This window comes from Ursus maritimus, unplaced genomic scaffold (genome assembly GCF_017311325.1).
Source record: "Ursus maritimus isolate PB19 unplaced genomic scaffold, ASM1731132v1 scaffold_1, whole genome shotgun sequence".
Classification (NCBI taxonomy): Eukaryota; Metazoa; Chordata; class Mammalia; order Carnivora; family Ursidae; genus Ursus; species Ursus maritimus.
In genome coordinates, this window is record NW_024423343.1 from 29349763 (window position 1) to 29365779 (window position 16017).

A 16017-nucleotide genomic window follows, 5' to 3' on the forward strand; every position below is an offset into this window, starting at 1 on the left:
AGTACAATGATTTTTGCGTTTTGATTTGTGTGTCCAGAAACACTGTTAAATTTTCTTGTTTAAAAAATTTTTTTTCAAGATTTTATTTATTTATTTGACAGAGAGAGAGACAGCCAGCGAGAAAGGGAACACAGCAGGGGGAGTGAGAGAGGAAGAAGCAGGCTCCCAGCACAGGAGCCCGATGTGGGACTCGATCCCGGAACGCCGGGATCACGCCCTGAGCAGAAGGCAGACGCTTAACGACTGCGCTACCCAGGCGCCCCTCTGAGGGTTTTTATGTAGACAATTACAGTAACCAAATAGTGACAGTTAAATTTCTTCCTCTCTCACTGAGGTATTTATTCTTTTTCTTGCCTTAGTGCTCTGACCGAGACTCCCAACGCAGTGTTGAACACCCTTGGTAATAATGGGCATGTTTTTACCGTTTCACCCTTGAACGTGATGTTTCCTATAGATGTTTACAGATACCTTTTGTCAGTTAGAGGAACCCGCTTCTATTCCTAGTTTACCTTCTTTTTATCATGAATGGTGCTCATTTAAAAAAAAAAAACCAATATATTTCGCTATGTTTTCTTTTGTCATCATACTGTTTTTTTTTATGAATAAGTGTTAAATTTTGTCAAAATATTTTTCCATCCTACTTAGGAGGCTTTTTCTTCTTGGGTTCATTTATGTGATTATATGGTATTGTTGTCTGCACATCTTTTTTTTTCATTTTCCCAACTTTTTAAGAAAAGATATATTTATTTATTTAGAGAGAGAGAGCGCGGACCACTGGCAGAGGGGGGGCAGAGGGGGAAGCAGACTCTGTTGAGTCCTGGCTTGGGCCCAGGACCCTGAGATCATGACCTGAGCTGAAGGCAGATGCTTAACCATCTGAGCTGGCTAGGTGCCCCATATTTTCTCCACTTTTTAAAGATCAGTATTAAGCTCCCTTTACAGATGAGAAAATTGAGGTGCAGAGAGGTTAGATCATTGCCCAAGGGCTTGAAGCTGTAAGTGGGTAGGTTTAGATTTGGAGTCTAGCTCTGATCACCCCAAACCTCATGGTCTTTATAGACGCCCTTCAGCGGAGGGCACGGGGTGTCATTGCCAGGCTCGGAGGAGGTCCTCGGCAGGATGGACAGTGGGTTCAGGCGCCCTCAAAGGCTTTAACGCTATTGGACTGACAGTGGCTGCCAGAGGAGGGGGAGGACAAGAAAGGATTTGCAAATGTTAACGAGAAAAGGGGAAAAAAGAAGTGCCAAGGAAAAGAAGGAAGCTATCTGCCCTGCACTCCAAGGTGACTTTCCAGGTCACCGAAAGTATGAGTGCTGAAGGGTTCCAGGTATGGTGGACTCTACGTTTGCTACTCCGCGTCCTCCCTGCTGGAGTCAGGCTACTCGACGTCTGCCTCCACTCCCCAGGATTTCGAACAGGTTTTTGGTGGACGATATTCTGGATCCACAGTAAAGATGTTCACTTGAGTTAGTGTGTGGGTGGGCATTGGACAATCAGGAGAGTCCCCCATCACAGGGGACCATCCAGCAAAGACAGGCAGATGTCTCGTTGGGTTCAGGATGGCATGAAATGTGTTCAGTGGGAGGTGTGACTGGTCCGCCTCTCAGGTGCCTCTGATGCTAAGATTTTCTGATTCTAGTGAAAATTGGTAGCATTTTCTATGTTCGGTGAAAACATATAGAGATTAGAAGTAAAGCGACTTAAACATTTCCCCAAAGTGGGGGGCAACGTATGTTAACCATATGCCAGCAGTGTGAGGTTGGTCCTTGCCTTTGAAGGTCTTGCTCCCTTCCTGAACCCTACCCGGGGGTTTAGTGAGGGGGACTTGGCATTGAGAGGTCAAATGCTCTCTGTCATTCCAGGCCCCGAGAGTGGCCACACCCCTCTGGGGTGCCAGGCAGCTGTGATAACTTAGCTGAACAATCAACAAAGTGGGAAGTTGATTTGCTGCTCAGTGCAGAGGTGGCCCTTGCCGATGTCCCAGTTGGCAGCCCGATGACAAACACCTGTGCCTTATCCCATCGGTGCCTCACTCCGCGACAGGGAGATCTGGAGGGGATGAGCTGACCACACAGGCTGTCAGAACCAGAATCTATTTTTTTCCCTCTCCACGGGTGCCCGTTCTCTGTAACCTGAATTTTACAGTGGCTGCTTGAGAACCCTACAAATCTCAAATTTGCCAGTAAGCAAAATAAATAAATAAAAAAAAATCCATCATCAGCTCCTGGCCTCCTGACCCAATCTTGAAATGTGTTGCAAATACGCTGACACTGAGATTGCTGCGTTTAATGGCAAAAAGCATCAGACCCCAGCTTACACCTGGGCTGGGCTGGTCTCCACATGAATAGGCTTTAGGACCTTCCTCAGGCTCTGGACATCGCAGCACACTCAGAATGCTCAATCCGGGAGTAGGTAGGGAGGCAGAACAGGAGAACAAGGGTCTGCCTTCTTCTAAATCCTTCCTTGAAACTTAAGCACTAATAATGACAATGGCCCTAATTATATCTTGGAGCTCCTCTCCCCTATCAAGGATCTCAAACACACCCGATGCCATTATCTCATTAATCTTTACCTATGGCGGATGAGCATTCAGGTTTAATTTAGAAAGGCAGCTGGGAAGGGAGATCACTTATCCAAGACTGAAGACAAGATAAGAAAAGCAGCTTTAAACCCTGGTGGCATATTAGAATCTCCTGGGAGGGGGGAGCTTAAAAAAATACCTAAATATTACCCAGACCAGTTCCAAACATATTTAAAAGTTTTCCAATAACCGAATTAAAACTCTCTAAGATAGGCGCACCTGGGTGGCTCAGTTGCTTAAGTGTCTGCCTCCGGCTCAGGTCATGATCCCAGGGTCCTAGGATCGAGTCCCACTTTGGGTTCCTTGCTCAGCGGGGGGAGCCTGCTTCTTCCTCTCCCTCTGCCGCTCCCCCTGCTTGTGCTCTCTCTCTCTGTCAAATAAATAAATAACACCATTTAAAAAAAACCACCTCTGCAAGATAATTCTATTATGCAGCCTCGGTTGCAACCAGTGTTGAGAGTCACTAATATATATCCCTGTGGATAGGCTAAGCAACCAGCCTTCCCTGGACCTACCAGTATGTATCATAACAACATGGCGGTAACAGTCTATTGATCTGAACTTAGGTGCCCTTGGTGTCTTATCATCCAAGGTTTTTCTTTCTAGCTGCTGAGGGGAAGAGACACCTATGTTTACCGATTGCTTTCTCTTTGCCAGACACTCTGTACATATGAACCCATGTTGGGCTTCATGGCAACACTATGAGGTGGACGTAATGAATCTAACTCTACGTGTGGGAAAAATGTGAGGCTTGGGGAGGTTAACGTGCTGAAGGCAAGCGGTCGAGGGACATGTGGAATTTGAACCCAGGTCAGAGTCCATTGAAGCAAAGCTGTAAATGTGTACTGTTGTCCCTTTCACGTGAACGGCACTGTCTCTGAGCCTCTCTTCTGATAGGGATGGGAAAGAACACATTTGTCAAATCAAGTGCCACGTAACATGGATGTAGGGCACAATGAATCTGCTCTAGAAAGGAAATCACAGCTGCCCCAAAGGCTGCATTTGGGCTCTCTACCTGTTGAGTTCATGGCAGCCTGTAGTACCCTAGGATCTGTCTGGTTTGTGCAGGAGCCAGACTGCTGAGGGAAATGGAGATATAATTGGAACCACAACCTCTGTATCCTTTAGACCAGTGCTTTCCACTGTGTAAATGATATGAGCCACATATGTAATTTAAAAATGTTTAATAGCTACATTAAAAAAAGTAAAAAGAGGCAGTGAGATTAATTGGAGCAATATATTTTATTTAACTCAATCTATTAACAATATTTTAATATGTAATAAACAAAATACTATTGAGATATGTTACAGTCTTTTTTTGGTGCTAAGAGTATTTTATATTTATAGTACATTCCAATTCAGATGTTAAGGTTTCATCAGAAATACTTGATCTATATTTAGGTTTCATAAAATTTACAATTAAAAAAGTAGACTCATATACTCAAGTTTTTCCAAACATATTTAAACATTTTTCTAATAACTGATTTGAGTATGTTTTAAAATTTTATTAATTAAAATCAAATCAAATAAAAAATTCAGTCTCTCAGTTGCACTATGAACATTTTCAGTCCTCAGTAATCACAAGTGGTTAGGGGTAAGAATCAGACAGTGCAGTTTTAGATCTTTGAGAGAGGCCCCATTTTTTGGCATATCTTCTTGGGTATGATTTTATTTTTTTATTTTCTTGACTGGGAGGTGGCAGGTAGAAATTTCTCCACTACGACAGCTCATATCTCTCAGTCCCAAAATGCAATGTAGGGGTGGTGCTCACCCCTGAGGATGTCTGTGCTGATTATACATTTGGGAGCTGAAGAAATGACCACCAGATGAGTCTGCAGACTCAGGGACACCCTTGAGTTAAACTTTGGCCAAGATTCCATTTCTTGCCTAGTTCCCACAGGCCCCTACTATAACAAGCCTCTGGGTATCATTGTCAATCTGCATCCTATGTTCAATTGTCTTCAAAATGTTTGGGCATGCCCCCTTCTCTAACCTGAGAGGTTACCTGACCAAGCGGTAGAAGATCCTTTTGAAGAACCGGTGGGCAGGCAGGGAGGGGGTGGGGGATCAGAAGAGTGTGTACTTGCTGTGGTATTATGGGGTCTTTTCCTTGGGGACGTGGCCTCTTCTTCAGTCATTGGGTTCTGGGTCATAACACTGGGCAAGAGATTATGATATTAAAATAACCGCCCCTGGTCTCCTAATCATCTGTGTGATTTCTTTAGTTGGTACAAGTTGAGTAGTACCCTTGTTGGCTGCTTGTCTTTTTTACTCCTGGTACATCATGTTTTATTTATTTATTTATTTATTTATTTATTTATTTATTTATTTATTTATAAAGATTTTATTTATTTACTTGACAGAGAGAGAGACAGCCAGCGAGAGAGGGAACACAAGCAGGGGGAGTGGGAGAGGAAGAAGCAGGCTCATAGCGGAGGAGCCCGATGTGGGGCTCGATCCCATAACGCCAGGATCACACCCTGAGCCGAAGGCAGACGCTTAACCACTGTGCCACCCAGGCGTTCCTGTACATCATGTTTTATGAACCATCAGCAGAAACTCTTTGTGGGGCAACCCCCCCCCCCCCGCCCGGCTCTCTGCAATCTTGCTGCGCATTATGACAGCTGAATTCTCCTGGCTCGTTAGGCTTATGCATTGCCAACTTGTCCCTCTTGTTTTGGAGCCCTTTCATCCCCTTATTATCAGTGAGTCTAGGGCTACAATGGCATTTCCTACTGGTAGCCTGAGGCTAGAGAGGAGAGCTACCACTGTATTTCTTAGGGATCCTGGTGCTCCTCCTACTAGTACATTCTTTAGAGTCTTAAGAGTCTTCTTGTAGACTTTCTGGCCTTGCTTAATATATCCATTCTAGCATCTCCACTTCTCTGAGACTCTGACTCTCTTCTTTTACCACCAGCCTTGCTATTCTGGCATTTCAACCTCACTTAATGTGAGCATTGCTTTTTGCATTCTTCCAGCGGCCATCTTGTTGTGAGCTTACACCATCTTCCAGAGTTCTTGCCAACATGTTAAATCTTTAATCCTGGGAGAGGATCTCACATTGACAAACTCCTATTTATCCAATCTTATATGCCAACCTTCTTGATTAAACACCTCCAGAATATAGTTCCATGAATACTCTCCCAGCTTTTGCTGGTGCATGCTAGCTAGGTCTTGGAGCTCCTTAAAATTACAGCTCCTTTGGGGGACATCTGGGTGGCTCAGTTGGTTGAGCATCCAACTCTTGATTTCAACTCAGGCCTTGATCTCAGGGTCGTGAGTTCAAGCCCCACATAGGGCTCCATGCTGAGCATGGAGCTTCCTTAAAACACACACACATACACATACACCACACACACACACACAAGTATAGCTCCTTTTTCCTGATCAGGCATGGTATGTCCCCAGTTATGTTATGACTTAACTAAACCTAGTTATAAGATTAGTGTCAGTAAGGCAAGTGGAGGCAGATCTTGAGTGGGACATTTGTGGCTTTGCAGGAGTGAAGATTCTCATAATCTCCAATCAGTGATGAAGTGCTGTTTCTTATTAGGAAGGGTGGTAGGCCACTTCTGCAGGCTCAGAAAGTTTAGGGCATCTGTGGATTCAAAATTTGTGGAGAGGGAAGGGGGGAGGAAATAACTCAGCCATTCCCACCCCTGTGTCAGGGTTTTCATTTTATCCTAACCACAGCCCTGACCTCGACAAAATAGATTTTCCTTGGTTGGGAGTTTATAGTTTGGGTTCAGCAATTCTGACCATTGTGTTCTGGTCCTGGCCTTCAGGTTTTTCCGCCATTGCCTTGCATGAGATGAGGTCCTTCTTATATGCTACCAAGGAGGTCTTCTGGCTTTCATACTTAGATTTCAGTTAGGATTAGTCCTTTCAGCTTTTTCTTATATTTTTTCATGGTATCAATGAAGCCTAATAATAGCCAACATTGGTCTTATAATTGCTATTACCACCATATTTCTCAAACATCTGATACATTGCAACAGCTAATGCATCCTCTTCCACTGGTTTCCATCTTAATACACCTCTAGTGGCTGTTTTTATAACAGGACTGGACTTCTCTGTTGTGCCAGGGGTTAGCAGTGCTTCAAATTCTAGCAGTGAGTGATGGGGTCTCTTTGCCAGCCAGACAGGAGATGATGTACCACCCAGACCCCTAATGAATCCCCCGCTTTCTCTTACCGCTTGTTCTACTAATTGTTGCAAGTTGGGTCCTTGGAAAGGGGGCTTTGAGGTTGAGTTTAGCGTGCAAGAGGTTTATTAAGGAAGGCCCTTGGGAGGGGAGTGGAATGAAGATGTGTATGCCAGGAGAAATCAAGCTTCCATGCAGGTCTAGGACAGTCTCAGCTGAATTCTTGGTAATCTCTACAGCTAAATGGCTCTTAGACTTACCTAGAACTGGTACTAGATGGCTAGGTCTCTACACTTGTGCATTGTCCAGTCATTTGATGAAGACTATGAGAAGGGACTGGTACGTGGAAACTGTCTGCAATGGTACTTAGTACTGGGGCAACAAGTCCTTCATTGATGGAGGATCTAGTTGGTGTAACCCTATGTCCACCATGATGTCCAATCCAGGGAATCTTTTTCTTTATTGAGGTATAATTGGCATAACATTAAATTACTTTCAAGTGTACAAAATAATGATTTGATATTTGTATGCATTGTTAAGTGATCACCACAGTAAGTCTAGCAAATATCTGTCACTGTACATAGTTACAATTTGTTTTTCTTGTGTTAAGAACGGAGATTCTTCAACTTGTAAAAATGAAGAGATATTGTATACCTTCTTTCATGCACTTCTTTTGGAGTCAGTGGCTTCTGGAATTAGAATTGATTGTGTGTTTCTCTGTTTACCACTAAACTGTGAATTCTTTGAAGGGAGAAACCTTGTCTTCTCTATTCTGTACCCTGGGTCCTGCGTAAATGGCAAAAGGCCTAGCTTTAGACACATAGCAGGTATTTAAGACGTGTTTGTTATTGAATATTGACTGAGGTTTTATGTCTGATCACCTTGGACGGGCTGATAGGCTTTTGGGGATGAAGTTGTTAGTCATTGGAGTTCAAGTCTATAGCTAAAATGCTCTTTCCCATTGGCAATCCTGGTAAATTAATTCAGCAAATGTTAATGAGCATTTGCTTAGTGCCAGGCGTAATTCTAGATGTTATGAGAGATATGATGATGAACATGACATCATTCCTGCCTTCAATGGGGTTACAATTTTGAGGACCAGAGCACGGGGATTGGAGATGTATGAGGTCATACTTTTATATTCATCAGTAGGTTTTGATCTTTGATTGGGTATCTCCGGGCTGATTGTTATAATTCTAACAGAGTGAATTCAGGCCAGGTAGGTGTGATAGGCTAGACAAGAAGAATTTGTGCAGATCAAGCCTGGATAGTAATGCCTTTGATGGTATTAAGTAGCAGTACACTGAGGTATAATGTAGGGTTGTGCATAATGGTTTCCACCTGTGCTGTCTAATATGGTAGCTACTTGCTGCATGTAGCTACTTAAATATAAAATTAAAATTAATTTAAAACTAAATAAAATGACAAATTCAGTTCCTCAGTTGCACTAGTCACATTTCAAGTACTTAATAGTGGCATGTGACTAATGGTTACTCTATTGGGTAGAACAAATTTTAAAACATTTCCATTCCTACAGAAAATTCAACTGGATAGCAATATTTTAGACTCTCACTGGCTTATAGAACATTAGAGTAGAAAATGCCTTTCTTATTTATTAGGTAGGGACACTGGGACCTATAAAGCTACTAGGTCTGGGATCACCTTGAGTCTCAGTTCAATGATTCTTTGTTTACAGATTTCTTATAGTTCATAGGCTTGTGGGAGCCTCTTTAACAGCCCAACATACCTAATATAATACAAATTACCCCATCCATTCATCCATCCATCCATCCATCCATCCATCCATCCATCCATCCCTCTGCCTGTCCATTTCTCCTCCTATCCTCCAGGATACTCTACTTCTTCTTCTGCCTGTACTGATTGCTGGATCTATACCAATCAGTAGGACACAGCCCCTGCTGAGAAGATCATTTTACGATTTAACAGAGGAGATAAGAACATGATGATACAACATGATTAGCGCTATAGCTGATTAGGAGCCAAGCGCATAGAGCCCAGAGGAAGTAGGATGAATTCTTTCAGAAGGCTTGGGATAAGCATTACATAGGAAGTGACATTTAGATTGGGTCCCAAAGGATAACAAGAATTTATCAGGCAAGAAGGAGGAGAAGACATTCTAGGAAGAGAAAAGAGCCTGTGCCAAGGTATGAAGGCATGAAGTGCACTGACCTTGGGAGTTGTGAGTAGTCTTTTGTGATTCCGGTGTGACTCTGAGAGCCATGGTAGGAGACAAGGTTGGAAGCGTAGGCTGGGCCCATCTATGCAAGAACTTGCATGCCAGGCTGAGAGGGACGGGCTTTATCTAGCAGACAATGGAGGGCTTTGGAAGTGGCTAAGGAGGGGAAGGATATGATTGGATCTGTGTTTTTAAAAGATAAATCCATGGGAGCATGTAGGGAAAGGATTATGGGTACAGTTGGTCCAACTCTCTGGATTTGTCCAAGACGGAGTGAAGCTCCTGAACCTAGCACTGTAATGATATTGCTGCTCTCTTCTAGGAGTTTAATAGTAGTTAGCATCCCTCCAATAAGAATTTTCAACATTTCCATCCTACTTTTGTCCCTTCTCTTCCTGACCTCCATACCCATCAGCCTCCTACTAAACCACATTTTTCTCCAGCATCAGATCACACAGAAGGGTGGTTGAAAGTATGGGAGAGGTGCCGGGAAACAGCCACCCCTACCACCTGCGCTACGTGAGGCTTCTGCAGCCCTAGTGCCTCTGTGTCCCTGGTGTCCTTTGTGAACCTTGTTGAGAGTTGCTGCTCCTGTGGTTGCATTTTCCTGGTGGATTCTGGGATGATAGAGAGTCATCCTGGCATCTGGCTGGAAAAGAGTTGAGGTCATGTACAGAGATGAATAGAACCTTCCCTTGATTTTCTCCAAGAAAACTAAAGGCAGGGAGCTGAGAGGGGCTTAGAGAAATGACTTACCCAGTGGGAAAAGATGAGGCCGGGTCCCCATCCCCTTCTCCTGAGGAGAGAATGCTTTGTTGGGCTAACAGTTATGTTGGACTAAGAGCTATGACAATATGCAATTAATAGTGAGTTTCTTTGTAACAGATAATAGTCAAAACATCTTGAAGCCCATTCAGAGAGACAACTTTGAAGGGAGCCTCGTCTGTCCACGCACACATCGAACACTGTCATTAAGCCCTCCTGGGATGACAGCAGCTATAGTTCATTATCCTGGGTGGTGGCTGTGGGGGGACTCTATTCTTTAAATTTTCTTTGAGAAAAAATGTCTTTTAAAAGTTAATTTGCAACAAAACATAGGCAAATAAATGGAAGGGGACGTGGTCTGGTGATTCATGAAGGAACCTAAAGGAGGAGGGGCGGTGCTTAATTTCTGACAGCTGAGTGATTTATTGGAAAAAAAAAAACAACAACACAACTCTCCCTCCCCCACTGGATACTCCCACTGGCCAGAGGAGTATGAGAGTTCCTCCATAATATCTTATGTAAATAAAATTTAGTCATGTCTTCACCTGTGGATAGAAATGCCCAAACACATCTTTTTAAAACTTTGTTTTTATGAATAAAACCAGGCTGGTCTTTTCATTTTGATGAATGTCAGACACTGTGGTTGATGATCCAACATCTGTTCTGTCCTCTTCCTTACTAAGGAACCCTATTTTGTTTGGGACAACCACGTGCCTGGTTAAAAATCCCCCCCTTTCCAACATGGATTCCATTACTCAGGGGATGGTTAAGTGATTCAGCTTTGGCCAATGAGCTACTGTAAGGGTAGCTTACTAGGTGGATATTTTAGAACTGACAGATATTTTTTTTTTCCTGATAAAAGGGAGTGAACTTAGCTGACACATACCTTTTTTCTCTTTCTCTTTGTTCTTTTTTCCTCTTCATGCCTGAAAACAGGTGAGATACCCAGAGTGAGGCAGCCAAATGGTAGCGCTGTGCTAGGTGCTGGGCAGAAGGGAGTAAACAAGAGGGTTTCTAGTGTGGCACTCCCCTGGAACATACAAAAGTGTAGATGGGTAGTAACAACCCAATATCCTAAGTCCTATAACAGGAAGGAGGGGATGAAAAATAGGCTTGAACCATGAAAAACAAAACACTCCAAATTTATATGGAAACTCCCAAATTATAAAGTTGATGACTAGGGTTGAAACATTCCTCATGCTTATCTAAATCCTGGGAATGAGGAACCTGGAAAAACATGGCCAGCCAGTCCCTTGTAACTGAGAAGAAGCATTCAGAGTGAAAAGATGCAAGTGTGGGGCAGCTGGATTTGCTTCTCCGAAATACTACTCAAGGTTCCTGCGTGTGTCAGAGCAGCACTGAGCCCAACTTGGATGTGATGCTGGGGAGCATGTGAGCCTTGGCCCTTAGGAAATGTCTCTTTTGAGAATGATTGAACTGCTATACTAACCTAGGAAAATGAGTGGATTTGACAGCTCAAATTGGTGGAAGAAAGAGTTGGACCAGCCTCAGGCCCTGCTTGGGCACTTGCCAGCTGAAGCGGGCATGACTAATCACGAAGCTCATTTGGTGGCATAAAAGGGACAGTTCCATTAGGGTCAAGTGAGGAGCCTGGGGAATATTCCCAGGCATGTGCTTCCCAGAATCAAAGGCAAAATGATTTTTTTTTTTAAAGCAATGACAGGGTGGGCCACCTGATCATTTCCACCATTGTTCGTTTCTTTTTCCCTCCCATTCTTTATATTCCCAGAGGGGTTGGTGAAACACACATACACACACACACACACACACACACACACACACACACACACATATATATATCTCAATCCCATCCACATTACACCCCAGCTCTCTTCTGATTTGGCTCTGCCCCATCAGTAAGGCAGAGCCAAATCAGAAGAGAGCTGGGGTGTAATGTGGATGGGGCCTCACTGCATGCCATCTCTGCATTGTCTTTGGGCTTCTTTCTCAAAGGCTCATGTTATGTGTGCGACTCCCAGAGCACACTGCTGTGTGCTGTATTTCCAGGACACGTGCATGCTGCCTACTGAACAGCTGTAAACCAAGATGGAACCAGTGGTATAGGCAAGTGGCTCGGTCACTATGTCTAAGGGGTGTTCTGTGAAACATGAATCCTGCAAGGTGGTGTGTGAGACCCAAACCCTTTTTCATGATCAAATAGACTTGGGGAAATGCTTCATCTTCTGTTTTGGTCTTGGTGATCCACAATGAACATTTATGGGCTAATGGCTTTGAGAAGTCTTGCAAGACTAAAACCTATTTAACTTTGATTTACCAGCGTTTCCCACTTTTTCTTTCCTTCTCTTTTTCTTTCTTTCTTTTTTAAATCATGGAGTTTTCCTGCTCTCCTCTCACCCCTAAGGAACACCTGTCCTTGGAATAAACTTTGGCCATTGTCCTCAGCTACATAAATAAAATAAAAACAATAAGACAAGATACAAATATATAGCAAAAGTTTGTAACCATCTGCAAATCAAGACATCTATTTTCACGTTGGATTTGGGTTGGGTATTTAAGGTCTCTATGATTTCCTGTCCATCTGGGACCTTGAGGTACTCTTCAGCCAGAGGCCGTGTTCTGGTTATCAATTTCTGAGGAACAAACAACCCTGGAACAAAGTGGCAGTAAACGACGTTATAATGCTTCGGATTTGGGGGTGGTCAGGGGTTAGGATAGGGCTCAGTGAGAAGAGCTCATCTTTGTTCTGTGATGACTGGGATGGCTCACATGGCTGGGGGTTGTTTGACCAGTTCAACTGGGTTCATATATCTGAGGCTGTGATTTCAGCTGTCAGCTGCCTTCTCAGTTTTTCTCCATGTCACATCTGCTGGGGATGAAATGTCTGAGATGGCTTCTTCACTCCCGCGTCTGTCTGGTCCCTGAGCTGGAATAACCAGAACCTGTTGTGCTGGCCAGTCATGGTGCCATCTTTGCTCATCTAGCTGTGCGACCTGGCAGGCTGGCAGTCCCAGAGGAGGCAGACTGTCACAGTGGCTGACTTCTCTCAGATCCAGTGTTGTAAGGGTCATGGTGGAGGCTGCCAGGCTGCTAGGACCTAGCCTCGGAAATTCTAGAATATCACTGCCTCTGAATTCTATTGGTCAAGCAAGTCATGGCCAGCTCAGGTTCCAGGGGACAGGAAATACACTCCACATTTTTGATGGGAGCAGACGCAAAGGACTTGTGGTTATCTTTAATTTACCACAGGCGTCTTACTGGTTGGCTCTCTCAGGCATCAGACTCTTAGCTGAAATATCAGTTGGGTTCCACCTGGTCTCAGATTTATCTTAAGCAATGCCTGGAAAAGTTCTTTTGGTTCAGGATGCCATTGAGAGAACATAAAAAATTGAGATGACCAACCCATCTAGACACAGAATGGAAAACAGTAGTTTAAATGTTATAAACACAACAAACAAAATTGCTATTGCATGTGGCTCTGGTATTAATGCCCATCATCCCGTATGATGGATGAACTGCTAGAAACTTTCTCCAAACTGCAGGAATCCTGGGAAATGCCTCAGATTTGGCCTTCTCTACTCTCCTAACATGCTGCTCCCATCTCTCCATTTTGTTATGATCTTCATTACTTTGGCCTAGTTTGGTCACATTAAGGGTTTTATATAATTCTCAGTTTTTGCCTAGAATTGTTGTATTTTTTGAGGAAAAAAACCCCAGAAGTTTACAGAGAACATATAACCAACATCCTCATTCACATTTCCTAGACTTTACAAATATCAACATGCTAATCAATTTTCTGCAAAAAAATTTTTTTAAATAAAGGAAAAAGCAATTACAGAGAAAGGTGAAGTATCTTTTGGTCAAATTTTCCTCCCCCACATCCCAGAGGCAACCATTATTATGAATTTAGTGAGTAGGATGATATTTTAAGAATAGTGTTTTCATCAGCTATTTTATAGCTCCATCCGTCCTTCCCTATTTCTAATTTACTGCTCTGCAGATATGTAGCTGAAATTTAAGGAGGCTGACCCTCTCAAAATACTCTGCTGCTTTATTATTTGTGACTAGCTTCTCTCTAGATTGTGTGCTAGCGAGAGGGTTATTACCCAGGCTTTGGTGGACGAGAACTACTTCTAGGAGGAGGCCCCCCGCAAATATCCCTGACTGAGCAAAAACAATGTTCTGTCCCATTCTGTGTGGTCCGGTACCCTCACCATGGATGTTATCAGCTGGGATTTAGTGCTCAATTATTTCAAGGCCACTACACATGTAGCTTTTAAGCTATAGGTATGGAAACCACAGAGCTTTGTCGGACAAAAGGTGTAAACAACTCAGTCCTGGCCAGCACTTCTGGTATTAATGGCATCTCCTTTCCACAGATGCAAAGTGACGGCATTTCACTGATGTGATTCAACAACACATTTCAGAATGGTTACCACCCCAAGTGTAGTTACCATCTGTCAGCATGCAAAGTTATTACAATATTATTGACTGTATTTCTGATGCTGTACTTTTCCTCCCGTGACTTACTTATTTTATAACTGGAAGTTTGTACCTCTTAATCCCCTTTACCTAATTCACCCCTCTTCCCCCTGACGATCCCCCTCTGACAACCAGTAGTTTGTTCTTTGTATTGATGAGTTCGTTTCTATTTTTTGTTTGCTTGATTTGTTTTTTTAGATTCCACATGCAAGTGAAGTCATATGGTATTTGTCTGTCTCTGTCTGACTTAATTACTTAGCATAATGCCCTGTAGGTCCATCCATGTTGTCACAAATGGCAAGATTTCATTCTTTTTTATGGCTGAGGAATATTCCATTGTGTGTGTATATACCCATCTTCTTTACCTGTTTGTCTGTTGATGGACACTGGCTTGGTCCATATCTTGGCTATTGTAAACAATGCCGCAATAAATAACGGGAGGCATATATCTCTTCCAATTAGTGTTTTCATTTTCTTCAGGTAAGTATCCAGAAGTAGAATTACAGGATCATATGATATTTCTCCTTGTAATTTTTTTGAGGAACCTCCATAATGATTTCCATAGTGGCTGCACCAATTTACATCCCCACCAACACTGCACGAGGGCTCCCTTTTCTCTGATGCTCGTTATGTCTTGTCTTTTGATAATAGGTATCCTACCTGCTCTGAAGTGGTCTCATTGTGGTTTCAATTTGCGTTTCCCTCATGATGAGTGATATTGAGTATTGTTTCATGTGTCTGTTGGCCATCAACATGTCTTCTCTGGCAAAATGTCTATTCAGGTTCTCTGCTTTTGCCCTATTTAGAAAGTGACTGCTTAATGGCTATGGGGTTCTCTTTTGAAGTGACCAAAATCTTTAAGAGCTTCTTTTTGGGTTCCTGGACCCAATTCAGTGCGTGTGAGCCGGTGCCTGCGTGGGCCTGTGGGCTTCCCCACACCAGTAAGGAATTCTCCGACACCTACCAGGGTCTGAAATTCAGCTCTGCTCTGATGCCTACCTACCTGGGGACAGTCTTAGATACCACAGGTTAGGGGTTCAGTCCTACAAGATTATCCACCCAGCACCCTTCCCCCGCCCCCACTTTCCAATGCTCAGCACAAGTCCAGGTTATCACTTGTGCTTCTGACCGACCAGCTAGAGACTGGAGGTTCCAATGACTCCCTCCTTGGACGTCAGATACTAGTTCCAATCCAGGTTGCTATCCGTACTTTTGACAGACTGCTTATCAATCTGCAGCTTCCCCGATGCCCTCCTTGGGTTCAATTAATTTGCTAGAGCAGGTCACAGAATTCGGGGAAACATTTTACTCACTATCTGACTGGACTATTATAAAAGGGTATAACGCAGGAATAGCCAGATGGAAGAGAAGCAAAGGGCAAGGAAGAGAACAGGGTGTGGAGTTTCCTGTCCTCTGTAAAAGCGTGCCATTCTCCCCCAATCTCCCTGCGCTCACCAGCCAAGAAGCTCTCTGAACCCCATCATTTTGGGTTTTTATGGAGGCTTCATTTCAGAGGCATGCTTGATTAAATCTTTGGCCATTGGCAATTGATTCAACCTCAAACCTCTTTCCCCTCCCTGGAGATGAGGGGACTGAAAGTTCCAATACTCTAATCACATGGTTGGTTCTTCTGGTAACCTGCCCTTAACCTAGGTGCAACCCCAAAGTCACCTCATTAACATAACACCATTGTTGCTCTCAATCGCTTAGGAAATTCCAGTGGTCTCTGGACCTCTTGTGGGGAGGAAGACCAAAAAAATAAATATATTTCTCATTATAAATCACAATATCACGCAACTCTATAGGACAACAATGTGAACATACATTTATACCATTAGTATGCTGATTTGTACACTTTAAGATGGCTGA

General features: G+C 43.4%; 1 long non-coding RNA gene across 1 annotated transcript in view; it reads left to right on the forward strand.

Moving 5' to 3' along the window:
• LOC121104401 overlaps positions 1 to 16017 on the forward strand; it is a 34511-nt gene that overhangs the window by 13540 nt on the left and 4954 nt on the right. The window lies entirely within an intron of this gene.